Source organism: Pseudophryne corroboree, chromosome 8 (genome assembly GCF_028390025.1).
Source record: "Pseudophryne corroboree isolate aPseCor3 chromosome 8, aPseCor3.hap2, whole genome shotgun sequence".
NCBI classification, from domain to species: Eukaryota; Metazoa; Chordata; class Amphibia; order Anura; family Myobatrachidae; genus Pseudophryne; species Pseudophryne corroboree.
In genome coordinates, this window is record NC_086451.1 from 180,300,245 (window position 1) to 180,314,245 (window position 14,001).

Consider the following 14,001-nt stretch of genomic DNA (forward strand, 5'->3'; position numbering starts at 1 on the left):
TCAGTAGACATTGAAATGAGGATGCATCTTGCTGCCTTTCCAATGAAGCAAGTTTAATTTAGTAATAGGTGAAAAACCATCCCTACAAAGGTGTTAATCAGAGACTTGGCTTTGTGGACACTTTTCAGAGAACAAATTTGTTAGCATAAAAATAAAGCCAGAAAATTAAGAGCTGTTTAATCACTCAATTGGATTTTTTTGCCAGCATATTTCTTTTTCTCTGCAACCCACTGCTAAATTGTGCTTCCTAGCTGTTTTTATAAAATCACTGAATCAAATCTAACTCTGATTACATCAGAGAAGGCCAGGTACCCTACACCATAACAGGGGGTTTGAAATTTTGACTTGTCTACTTAAAGATCACCAAAATCTGATAACAAGGTCAATTACGTCCCTGGGTGGGATTGAACCACCAACCTTTTGGTTAATAGCCATACACACTAACTGATTGCGCCACAGAGACACTTTGCAAAAGTACATACTGACAAAGGCTAATAAGCATTCATCTAAAACGTTTCCTAGAAAAACTTTAAAAAGTCAATAATCTGGAGAGTTTTTGTAAGATGTTTCTTCCATCCACCAACGAAGAAAGACATTGGTACTTTCCCATGATGAGTGAGTGCTTCAGGATCTCTTGCACTTACATGTGCAGCAGAGTACTGCAATGGAAGCATGCTGGGCCCTTAACCCAGAGGTAGGCAGATTAAAACTATCCTCTTCTATATGCATTTTTTTTTGTTAATTAAAGTAATCCAAAACTGGGATTGATATTTTTGCTCTTTTATTTTTACTTAAAGTACAATAACTTTTACCATTTTAATTTGTTTTAATAGTATATTGACAGTATTGTTTTCTTTCAAAAATCCACTTAATTTTCTTTACCCTATTATTAAAATGGTAATTGACAAAAACAAACTACATTGTCACCAGAAAAGCAATACAAAATGTACAAGTGATATATTAAAATCATCTTTCCAGCTTGAATTTCAATGATGCATTGGGGCAACGATTTTGTGAGAAACATCTTCACCCTTAAATAAAGATTTTCTTAATTCATTATCTGTGTGCTAATTAGATATCACCTTGTTTTCACATTAAACAGACTTCCACATGAGAAAGCAGCAAGGATGCAGTGGCGTTAATGTTTCCTGGTGTCAACCTGTATTATTTCAGTAGACATTGAAATGAGGATGCATCTTGCTGCCTTTCCAATGAAGCAAGTTTAATTTAGTAATAGGTGAAAAACCATCCTTACAAAGGTGTTAATCAGAGACGTGGCTTTGTGGACACTTTTCAGAGAACAAATTTGTTAGCATAAAAATAAAGCCAGAAAATGAAGAGCTGTTTAATCACTCAATTGGATTTTTCTGCCAGCATATTTTTTTTCTCTGCAACCCATTGCTAAATTGTGCTTCCTAGCTGTTTTTTATAAAATCACTGAATCAAATCTAACTCTGATTACATCAGAGAAGGCCAGGTACCCTACACAATAAGAGGGGGTTTGAAATTTTGTCTTGTCTACTTAAATATCACCAAAATCTGATCACAAGGTCAAATATGTCCCTGGGTGGGATTGAATCACCAACCTTTAGGTTAGTAGCTGGACACACTAACCGATTGCGCCACAGAGACACTTTGCAAAAAGTCCATACTGACAAAGGCTAATAAGCATACATCTAGAACGTTTCCTAAAAAAACTTTAAAAAGTCAATAATCTGGAGAGTTTTTGTAAGATGTTTCTTCCATCAACCAACGAAGAAACACATTGGTACTTTCCCATGATGAGTGAGTGCTTCAGGATCTCTTGCACTTACATGTGCAGCAGAGTACTGCAATGGAAGCATGCTGGGCCCATAACCCAGAGGTAGGCAGATTGAAACTATCCTCTGCTATATGCATTTTTTTTGTTAATTTAAGTAATCAAAACTGGGATTGATATTTTTGCTCTTTTATTTTTACTTAAAGTACAATAACTTTTACCATTTTAATTTGTTTTAATAGTATATTGACAGTATAGTTTTCTTTAAAAAATCCACTTAATTTTCTTTACCCTATTATTAAAAGGGTAATTGACAAAAACAAACTACATTGTCACCAGAAGAGCCATACAAAATGTACAAGTGATATATTAAAATCATCTTTCCAGCTTGAATTTCAATGATGCATTGGGGCAACGATTTTGTGAGAAACATCTTCACCCTTAAATAAAGATTTTCTTAATTCCTTACCTGTGTGCTAATTAGATATCACCTTGTTTTCACATTAAACAGACTTCCACATGAGAAAGCAGCAAGGATGCAGTGGCGTTAATGTTTCCTGGTGTCAACCTGTATTATTTCAGTAGACATTGAAATGAGGATGCATCTTGCTGCCTTTCCAATGAAGCAAGTTTAATTTAGTAATAGGTGAAAAACCATCCCTACAAAGGTGTTAATCAGAGACTTGGCTTTGTGGACACTTTTCAGAGAACAAATTTGTTATTATAAAAATAAAGCCAGAAAATGAAGAGCTGTTTAATCACTCAATTGGATTTTCCTGCCAGCATATTTTTTTTCTCTGCAACCCATTGCTAAATTGTGCTTCCTAGCTGTTTTTTATAAAATCACTGAATCAAATCTAACTCTGATTACATCAGAGAAGGCCAGGTACCCTACACCATAAGAGGGGGTTTGAAATTTTGTCTTGTCTACTTAAATATCACCAAAATCTGATCACAAGGTCAATTACGTCCCTGGGTGGGATTGAACCACCAACCTTTTGTGTTAGTAGCCGGACACACTAACCGATTGCGCCACAGAGACACTTTGCAAAAAGTCCATACTGACAAAGGCTAATAAGCATACATCTAGAACGTTTCCTAGAAAAACTTTAAAAAGTCAATAATCTGGAGAGTTTTTGTAAGATGTTTCTTCCATCAACCAACGAAGAAACACATTGGTACTTTCCCATGATGAGTGAGTGCTTCAGGATCTCTTGCACTTACATGTGCAGCAGAGTACTGCAATGGAAGCATGCTGGGCCCATAACCCAGAGGTAGGCAGATTGAAACTATCCTCTGCTATATGCATTTTTTTTGTTAATTTAAGTAATCAAAACTGGGATTGATATTTTTGCTCTTTTATTTTTACTTAAAGTACAATAACTTTTACCATTTTAATTTGTTTTGGTTCAATCATTTTTATTGAAATAGGGTTTTGTATATTTCAAATACAGCAAATCAGCAATAGTATAAATGTAACAGGCAATATAACAGAGATGAGAAATTCCGTAAAGGAATTCTGTTGTATTCGCCAGATCTCGTAGTGAAAAACAGTACAATTCTGAATTCAAAGGAAGGTAGGTCAGAGACCCACTATGTTTCTACAAAGTTAAACCTTAATAAAATAACCGGGAGGAGGGGGGGAGACAAACAAAGACGAGACAGGAGAAGGAGGGGCAGTACATATAGGGAATACTCAATCGGATCACTTTGCATTATGTGACAATCAAAGTTAGAACTGAGGAGAAGGATGAGTTAAACTAACAATATAGAATCGAATGTTAAAGTGCTTCAAAGTTGGTGGGGCTAGTGACAGAGAACAGGAAAAAATAATTCTTGTTTCAGTAATAGGGCTCGCCATCCTATCCTTGTAAACCCTGATAGTAGTATAAGTATTGAAAAAGAGGGGTTAAACCATGCTCATGTGAGTAGGGGAGCCTAGATCAATAGGGGCTGTTGTGTCATATAAAGGGTAGATAGGTAATACTTCCATTTTAGGATAAATTTGTCATAGGAAAGAGAGGGGTCTAGTGCTAAGGAGCGTTTGTCAAAAAGGAGTAGTTGTAGTATACTATTCTTCAGGTCATATAGGGACGGGGCTGATCGTACTGTCCAGTGTGTCAAAATCAGTTTTTTGGACATAGTCAGTATGATTGTGAGTAGAGGGATAATCGATAATGAGTTTGCCGGGAGCGTCCAGTTACTAAAATTTATACAGAGGCAAGCAAGAGGGTCAGCTACCAAGGACGTAGAAAAGAGGTTATTGATAAAAACTAGAACCTTCCTCCAGAATTTTAGTATTTTTGAGCAAGACCAAAAGCAATGAAAAAATTTAGCATTCACCATTTTGCATTTGCAGCATTCACCTGTCTCAGAGGGATGCATATATTTTCTCTGGGCCGGGGTGATATAGAGTCGATGTAAAGTCTTAAAATGAACTTCTTGGAGGTAAGCAGATTGGAGGATTTTCATAGTGGTATGATGATGAGAAATTAATACTTGGGTAGAAGTAATTTCCGGACAATCCGTGGACCAGGACGTTAGGAGAGGGGTAAGCGGATCTTTATCATTGGAGTCAAGAAGTAATTTATATAGTAAGGCTGTTTTATATTTTCCATTATGTAAGGTCAGGAAAAGTGAGAGTAAAGGGTCTGGAGGAGAGAATGAGAGGATAACTGATTTAATGGTGTCAACATAGTGTCGAGCTTGGAGGTACATGTAGAAGTTGGAGTGTGGAATATCATAAGTCTCACGCAGTGAGGTAAAGGTAAGTATCCGCCCTCCAGGATCAAATAATTTGGTGGCAAGGTCAAGTCCTTTTGTGTGCCAGTTTGAGAAGAAGGGGTTGTGCAGTGAAGGGGGAAAATTAGGGTTGCCCCAGAGAGGAATGTAAGGTGAAATTGCATGATTTCTATTCAGGAGTTTATTTATATGTATCCAGGCATCGTATGACCCCCTAAATAGAATATGATTCAGAATATGGTGCGGGAGGAGGCGTAGTGGGGTATGTAATAGGGCACTAGGTGAAAATGGGGAGAATATAGCATTATCTAGAGAGCGATCTGTGTATGTAGATTTATTGAAGAGCCAGTCCGAGATATACCTGAAATGTATTGACAAGTGGTAGAGAGTGAAATCCGGGATGCCCAGTCCCCCCAGTCTAGTCGGATATGTTAGCTTAGATAATCTCATCCTGGGTCTCTTACCAGACCACAGAAACGAGGAAATTAGTGAATTTAACATTTGTACATCCGACTTTGGCAGGGGGGAAGGTATCATTTGGAGACAGTAAAAGATTTTTTGAAATATTATAGTCTTGATTACTGCAGCTCTGCCTAGTAAAGACAGGGGGAGTTTGGTCCATGAATTGAGTTGGGTTTTAATCTTGGAGAATAGGGGCAAGAAATTCGCCTTATAAATCTGAAGGGGATCTCGAGTGATAAGGATACCTAAATATTTGACATGGGAGGGCTGGATTGTGAATTGTGCTAAAGTGGGGTTAGTGGCCAAGGACGGTGCTAAAGGAGTGATAGGAAGAATTTCTGATTTGTGTACATTTATTTTATATCCGGAAATGGGTCCAAAGGAGGCTACTATGTCTATGATTACCGGTATAGAAACTAAAGGGTTGGACACAAAGAGCAACATGTCGTCTGCGTAGAGTGCAAGTTTCAATTCCATATTTGCTAGGGGGGTACCAGAGAAATCAGTAGATGACCGAAGAGCAAGTGCTAGGGGTTCTAGGGCGATGGCAAAGAGGAGGGGAGAAAGGGGACAACCTTGTCGTGTGCCTTTCTTGATCGGGAAAGGAGGGGATAAGTAGCCATTACAGGCAATTTGGGATGAGGAATTGGTGTATAAAGTCCGAATGAAAGATATGTATTGATCAGGGATTCTAAATTTGGTCACAGTGTCAAATAGATGTGGCCAATAGACAAGATCGAAGGCCTTCTCGGCGTCAATCGATAAGATAAGATTTGGGGAGTCAGTAGACGTCACTGAGGTTAGCTTTTGGGTAGCCGCCAGAACTTTGCGGACATTGCGTACCGAGTGTCTGCCCTTAATAAAGCCGGTCTGGTCCCGATGGATTATATGGGGGAGGAGGGGATTAAGACGTTCCGCCAAAATCTTGGTTAGCATTTTATAATCACAATTCAGTAGTGAAATGGGGCGATAAGAGCCAGGATTGGAGAGATCTCTGCCCGGTTTGGGAATCACTTTGATGATGGCAGAATTAAAGTATGCAGGGACATTTTGAGTAATTAAAATATGGTTAAATACTGATTCAAGAACTGGGGTTACTTTATCAAGGAAAAAAACTGTAAAATTCCCCAGAAAATCCATCAGGACCAGGAGCCTTGGCAGGTTTGAGTGACCTAATAGCCTTGCTTATTTCAAGAGTGGAAATAGGGGCAGTGAGGGAGTCTGCGAACTCTTCCGGCAATTGTGGATAAGTGAGTTGGGACCAGGTATTGGTCAGCTTACGTTCGTCCATTACAGGCGAAGTTATAGGTGGGGTGCTGGGCGTAGGGTTAGGGGGGGCATAAATGTCTGTATAGAAGTCTGACATGACCTGAGAAATTTGCGCAGTGGATTTGGTAAGGGAGCCATCTTGTAGTTTGAGGGGGTGGACTATCATCGGTGTCCTGGTGCCATTGAGGATGTTGGTAAGGAGTTTACTCGTCTTATTACCGAATTTGTGATATCGATAATGAGAGGAGAAAGTCATCTTATCAGACATAGACTGAAGCAATTCTTCAAGAAGGGACTTGGCAGAAAGATATTTGGATCGTGTAGTAGTGGTGGGTGTCTGGACATAAGAAGCATAGGCTTCCGTCAATGATTCCTGGAGGGTGGTATAAGAGTGGGAGAGTCGTTTTCGTAAGGAAGCCTCAAAGGCTAAAATAGAACCTCTCAGTACTGATTTGGCCGTCATCCAATAGAGTGAGGGGTCTGTAGCTAGAGTATGTTCATTATGGAAATTAAAATCAGTCCATGTCTGGTCTAAATGTTCTCGAAATTTCAGGGAGCTAAGGAGGTAGGCTGGGAATCTCCATGTTCTATATGGGGATAGCTCTTTTTTCGTGTAAAATGAGAAGGTGACAAGTGCATGGTCAGAGAGTATGATAGGGTGTATGGTTGTATCTTGGACTAGGGGGAAAAGAGAGTAAGAGGGGAAAATAAAATCTATGTGAGACAGTGTGTGGTGTGGTGCGCTGCAGGTAGGCAAGTAAATTCTCTCTGGGTTGGGTGTAGGGCCCTCCATACGTCTATTAATTGGAGAGTTTTCAACGGTGAAAGAAATCCCCAGGGAGGGGGGCGGGGTACGTATTCTTCGCGTGGAGGATCTATCAAGTGTGGGGTGAGCAGTCAAATTGAAGTCGCCACAGAGAATTATAGGGGCAGACATATGTGGGAGGAGTAATTTAATGAGCTTCTGGAGGAAGGATCTAGAATAGACATTGGGTGCGTAAATGGAGGCAAGCGTATACGTTGCGTTAAATAATGAGAAAGATAGTATCAATATCCTGCCTTCAGGATCAGAGTAAGAGGAGAGTATTTCTATAGGTAATGTCTTGGAGCTTAAAATTACAATACCTCTGGATTTGGAATTATAGGGGGCGGAGGCCAGAATTTTCCATTTAAGCATTTGGAGTTTCAAAATCTCAGGGGGTAAAAGATGGGTTTCTTGGAGACATGCAATATCTATTGACTGTTTTTGTAAGTATAATAGAACCTTACGGCATTTAGCCGGAGAGTGGATGCCACCGACATTGAAGGAACCTATCTTCAGCTCAGTCATATGTGTCTGGGTGAGGGGAGAATCCATCCATCTGGGTATAATTCTGCCGGGGCAAAATGGCGGTGAACCTAAATGAGAACAAACACGAGGAGAGAAAAGGGGAGGGAAACATGCAATGACAAGACATGGGGAATACATGAAAACATGGCAGTGGCATGGTCAACATGCCAGGAGTCCAAAGGACATAAATGACATTCCGCAAATGTAACAATAGATATAACTGTGGGCTGATCCCATATAGTGGGATAGCACTAGACAACTGTAGATACCGGAGCATGACAGGTGTTCAGGGACCCTGTAAGAAGGGCTAACGTAATGGACCTTAACAACAATGTTGAGGAAAACTATAATCTCTATGTCAAATTGAATTAAAGGGTGAGATTATAAGAAGGCCCAGTTCAAACAGTAAAAAAGGGGGGGTGGGGAAGGGGCTAGAGTAATAAACGGTGGACGCAGATATATTTCACATAATAACTGGGAGAAAGCGGAATTTTTTAACCATAAAGAGACAGTTCCAAGGGTGGCGAGAGTTCAAGCAGGGGTGTCAGTGATGTCAGCAGCGGAATCCTCACGGTTATCAGATAGGAAGGCGTGTGCATCTTCAGGCGTCGTGAAGTCGTAGTGGGTGTCATTAATGAAGATCCTTAGCTTAGCCGGATACATAAGGGCAAAACGTCGGTTCATGGAGACTAGCTTCGAGCAGATAGGAGAAAAGGATTTACGCATACGTGAAAGTTCCATAGAGAAGTCTTGGAAAAGGCATAGTCGGTTTCCTTCCCAGATAAGGTTCTGAATCTTTCGCGAAGCCCTCCAGAATGCCACTTTGTGAAGATAATTTAAACATCTGAATAATGTGACCCTAGGGCGTGATTCATTCGGACGGGGTGGCGGGCCGACTCGGTGAACTCTTTCCACCACCAGGTCCTTACATTCCTCCTCGATGCCTAGTAGCTTAGGGAGAGTCACAGAAACAAAAGTTGCCAATGCTGGGCCTTTAACATTTTCAGGGAGCCCTACCACCCTGATATTTTTACGACGTGAACGATTTTCAGCCTCATCAAGTTTGTTCCATAACTGATAATTTTCCTTCTGCAGGTTGATAATGTCTCCTTGTGCCAAATGCATATCATGACATAGCACTCCTATGCGATTTTCAGAGTCTGAGACTCTGGCAGCAAGGTGCTGCAGTTGCTGTGAGATGTCTGCCACAGCCTTAGATAGCAGAGGTGACATTGTGGATTTAATAGCATCCACGATGTCGCCATACGTAGCGGGAGTATCCGGGATGCGGCGTACCTGCGGAAGATCAGTGAGCTCCTGGGGTGAAGCCACCTTCTTAGAGGCCGGGGTGGACGGGGCCGAGGAGGCGTCCAGCGCCATGTTGGGATCGGCGCGGCGCTTCTCCTGACGCGGCGGCTGCGGTTTCTGTGAGGCCCCCGGTGCCAGGTATTTGTCCATCGGGGAAGAGGGGGTGATGCGCTGGGTAGCGGTCGCTGTGTGTAGCCGGGAACAGCTACGTATAAGCAGGTGAGCGGGTCCCTGAGCGGAGCAGCGTTTTCAAGCTGCACTCCGCATGCAGCCGGAAGCGGAAGTCCCATTTTAATTTGTTTTAATAGTATATTGACAGTATTGTTTTCTTTCAAAAATCCACTTAATTTTCTTTACCCTATTATTAAAATGGTAATTGACAAAAACAAACTACATTGTCACCAGAAGAGCAATACAAAATGTACAAGTAATATATTAAAATCATCTTTCCAGCTTGAATTTCAATGATGCATTGGGGCAACGATTTTGTGAGAAACATCTTCACCCTTAAATAAAGATTTTCTTAATTCCTTACCCGTGTGCTAATTAGATATCACCTTGTTTTCACATTAAACAGACTTCCACATGAGAAAGCAGCAAGGATGCAGTGGCGTTAATGTTTCCTGGTGTCAACCCGTATTATTTCAGTAGACATTGAAATGAGGATGCATCTTGCTGCCTTTCCAATGAAGCAAGTTTAATTTAGTAATAGGTGAAAAACCATCCCTACAAAGGTGTTAATCAGAGACTTGGCTTTGTGGACACTTTTCAGAGAACAAATTTGTTAGCATAAACATAAAGCCAGAAAATGAAGAGCTGTTTAATCACTCAATAGGATTTTTCTGCCAGCATTTTTCTTTTTCTCTGCAACCCACTGCTAAATTGTACTTCCTATCTGTATTTTTTTTATAAAATCACTTAATCAAATCTAACTCTGATTACATCAGAGAAGGCCAGGTACCCTACACCATAACAGGGGGTTTGAAATTTTGACTTGTCTACTTAAAGATCACCAAAATCTGATCACAAGGTCAATTACATCCCTGGGTGGGATTGAACCACCAACCTTTTGGTTAATAGCCATACACACTAACTGATTGCGCCACAGAGACGCTTTGCAAAAGTACATTCTGACAAAGGCTAATAAGCATTCATCTAAAACGTTTCCTAGAAAAACTTTAAAAAGTCAATAATCTGGAGAGTTTTTGTAAGATGTTTCTTCCATCCACCAACGAAGAAACACATTAGTACTTTCCCATGATGAGTGAGTGCTTCAGGATCTCTTGCACTTACATGTGCAGCAAAGTACTGCAATGGAAGCATGCTGGGCCCATTACCCAGAGGTAGGCATATTGAAACTATCCTCTGCTATATGCATTTTTTTTGTTAATTAAAGTAATCCAAAACTGGGATTGATATGTTAGCTCTTTTATTTTTACTTAAAGTACAATAACTTTTACCATTTTAATTTGTTTTAATAGTATATTGACAGTATTGTTTTCTTTCAAAAATCCACTTAATTTTCTTTACCCTATTATTAAAATGGTAATTGACAAAAACAAACTACATTGTCACCAGAATAGTAATACAAAATGTACAAGTGATATATAAAAATCATCTTTCCAGCTTGAATTTCAATGATGCATTGGGGCAACGATTTTGTGAGAAACATCTTCACCCTTAAATAAAGATTTTCTTAATTCCTTACCTGTGTGCTAATTAGATATCACCTTGTTTTCACATTAAACAGACTTCCACATGAGAAAGCAGCAAGGATGCATTGGCGTTAATGTTTCCTGGTGTCAACCCGTATTATTTCAGTAGACATTGAAATGAGGATGCATCATGCTGCCTTTCCAATGAAGCAAGTTTAATTTAGTAATAGGTAAAAAACCATCCTTACAAAGGTGTTCATCAGAGACTTGGCTTTGTGGACACTTTTCAGAGAACAAATTTTTTAGCATAAAAATAAAGCCAGAAAATGAAGAGCTGTTTAATCACTCAATTGGATTTTTCTGTCAGCATATTTTTTTTCTCTGCAACCCACTGCTAAATTGTGCTTCCTAGCTATTTTTTATAAAATCATTTAATCAAATCTAACTCTGATTACATCAGAGAAGGCCAGGTACCCTACATCATAAGAGGGGGTTTGAAATTTTGACTTGTCTACTTAAAGATCACCAAAACCTGATCACAAGGTCAATTACATCCCTGGGTGGGATTGAACCACCAACCTTTTGGTTAGTAGCCAAACACACTAACTGATTGCGCCACAGAGACACTTTGCAAAAGTGCATACTGACAAAGGCTAATAAGCATTCATCTAGAACGATTCCTAGAAAAACTTTAAAAAGTCAATAATCTGGAGAGTTTTTGTAAGATGTTTCTTAGATCAACCAACGAAGAAACACATTGGTACTTTCCCATGATGAGTGAGTGCTTCAGGATCTCTTGCACTTACATGTGCAGCAGAGTACTGCAATGGAAGCATGCTGGGCCCATAACCCAGAGGTAGGCAGATTGAAACTATCCTCTGCAATATGCATTTTTTTTTTTAATTAAAGTAATCCAAAACTGGGATTGATATTTTAGCTCTTTTATTTTTACTTAAAGTACAATAACTTTTACCATTTTAATTTGTTTTAATAGTATATTGACAGTATTGTTTTCTTTCAAAAATCCACTTAATTTTCTTTACCCTATTATTAAAATGGTAATTGACAAAAACAAACTACATTGTCACCAGAAGAGCAATACAAAATGTACAAGTGATATATTAAAATCATCTTTCCAGCTTGAATTTCAATGATGCATTGGGGCAACGATTTTGTGAGAAACTTCTTCACCCTTAAATAAAGATTTTCTTAATTCCTTACCTGTGTGCTAATTAGATATCACCTTGTTTTCACATTAAACAGACTTCCACATGAGAAAGCAGCAAGGATGCAGTGGCGTTAATGTTTCCTGGTGTCAACCTGTATTATTTCAGTAGACATTGAAATGAGGATGCATCTTGCTGCTGTCAAAGTCAGAAAAATATCACGCTGCACGTTGCCATATATGCACTTCATGCGTGTGCACGCTACATATTTAATCAAAATAATGGATTTTATAAGTTAATATTCCCCTGAGTCCAGCAGGTATCAGTGGGTCTCAAATGGCTCTTTGACCTTAGAGATTCCCCAAACAATAGCTTGCATGTTGGGAGGGCTACACATGTTCTTATGCATAGTTAAGCACAGGAATAGTAATTGAAGATTAATTATATTCCAAATCAGTATCTTTCCCGCAGACGGAGTACAATAGCCTTTAATTACACTGAGCTTTGAGACTCAATGAGGAGGGCCAACACCTGTGTTTACCAATGGGCTTAGGGTTTGTCTCCAGAAGAATGATTGCTGAGATGTCATTGTCTCAACTGAAAGTGGACATCATGAATATCGAACAAAACCCAGAGACAGGGTTTTGTTTTGTATTCGCCAAACAATAGCTTTCCACAAGACAGGAATGTGTTAGTCATCACCCAACATTTTGCATAACCAAGCTCACATGCTCAGCTCACTGATACAAGACAGCCCACATACTGTGAAAGACACACTTCCTGTGGTTGACACCCCCCCACAGCTGGAATGCAGGTATGATATTATCCACTGGAAATCACAGGGCTCACTCACTCACACAGCTACCTGGCACCCAGCAGCATGGCTGCTTCATACCCAGGACTGACCTCCAAGTGAAAGGCTAAGTATTGAATTCACATGGCTAGATAAGGAAATATAGACATATGGCTTTAAGGTCAATGGTGCTGGTTTAAATAGGATATTGTAACTTGTTTGTGTGATAGATCTGGGAATCTGTGATGGTAGCTGGGACATTAGACAACCTGTAGCATAGCATTTGTGGTATTTGTTTGCCTATGGTGATTTAAAATAGATTGTGCTGGTTTGTTATAATATATCTTGTCAATCATGAATACCGCCATGCAGTTACTTGTGAATATGGGTTTTGTAGCAATGGCAGGCTGATATGTGTGGTTACATTGTGATCTGGTCTTGTGATAATTCATATAGCATAGCCATCATACCATATGCTCTGGTTATTGAGATACTGAGTTTGTTTGGAATGTGAAATTGAATAAGATGGTTCTAGGAAGTTGGATTGGAATGTGGAATAAGATTAGTTGGTTTGTAAGAAATGGCTGCTGCTGGGTGTTTTCCCCTCCCCCTTTCAACCATGTGTTGCAGTCTTTGGAATCATGGGAGTTTTCCCAAAATGGAGTCTAGCTTCTATCCCATGCGGTATTCAGCATTGACTAACTGCGCAGCGATTGTCTCTCACATGTGTAGGTTTATCTGCAACCATATTGTCTCTTATTTAATGTTATAAGCCATTCTCTCTCTCCTTCACCTTTTAAAAGTAATTGTGTCTTTATTGTATTTTATGTGTAGTAACTTGGTTAGATATTCTATGTTATTTTGGTAGTGTATAGCTTGTATTGTATTATTCTTTTTGAACGTTCATTCTCTCACTAAAGGCGTTAGAACCTTAGACCGGTATTTGATTGATTATTATAAATGCATAAAGGTTCTCAGAGCGTCATAGTCGCTCATACAGCTTTTAAGCTAACACGGTTACACTGCATTACATCTACACATTATCACTGCACAAATGTTTACAGTATAAGTACATTCCTTAAGGTATAGTTAAGGGCGTACCCTTGCGGTACTTTTTGCGCCAATTGCGTACTGTGTTCTTTAACCTTTAATGTGTTTTTAATAAGACAAATATTATAGACATTGTCACTGCCTTTCCAATGAAGCAAGTTTAATTTAGTAATAGGTGAAAAACCATCCCTACAAAGGTGTTAATCAGAGACTTGGCTTTGTGGACACTTTTCAGAGAACAAATTTGTTAGCATAAACATAAAGCCAGAAAATGAAGAGCTGTTTAATCACTCAATTGGATTTTTCTGCCAGCATATTTTTTTTCTCTGCAACCCACTGCTAAATTGTGCTTCCTAGCTATTTTTTATGAAATCACTTAATCAAATCTAAGTCTGATTACATCAGAGAAGGCCAGGTACCCTACATCATAAGAGGGGGTTTGAAATTTTGACTTGTCTACTTAAAGA

At 39.4% G+C, this 14,001-nt stretch overlaps 1 non-coding gene across 1 annotated transcript; it reads right to left on the bottom strand.

Moving 5' to 3' along the window:
* Nucleotides 1–11,076: 11,076 nt before the first annotated feature.
* On the bottom strand, nt 11,077–11,150 carry TRNAS-ACU (transfer RNA serine (anticodon ACU)). Its single transcript has one exon. It is a non-coding gene; the product is annotated as a tRNA-Ser (tRNA).
* Nucleotides 11,151–14,001: the final 2,851 nt, after the last annotated feature.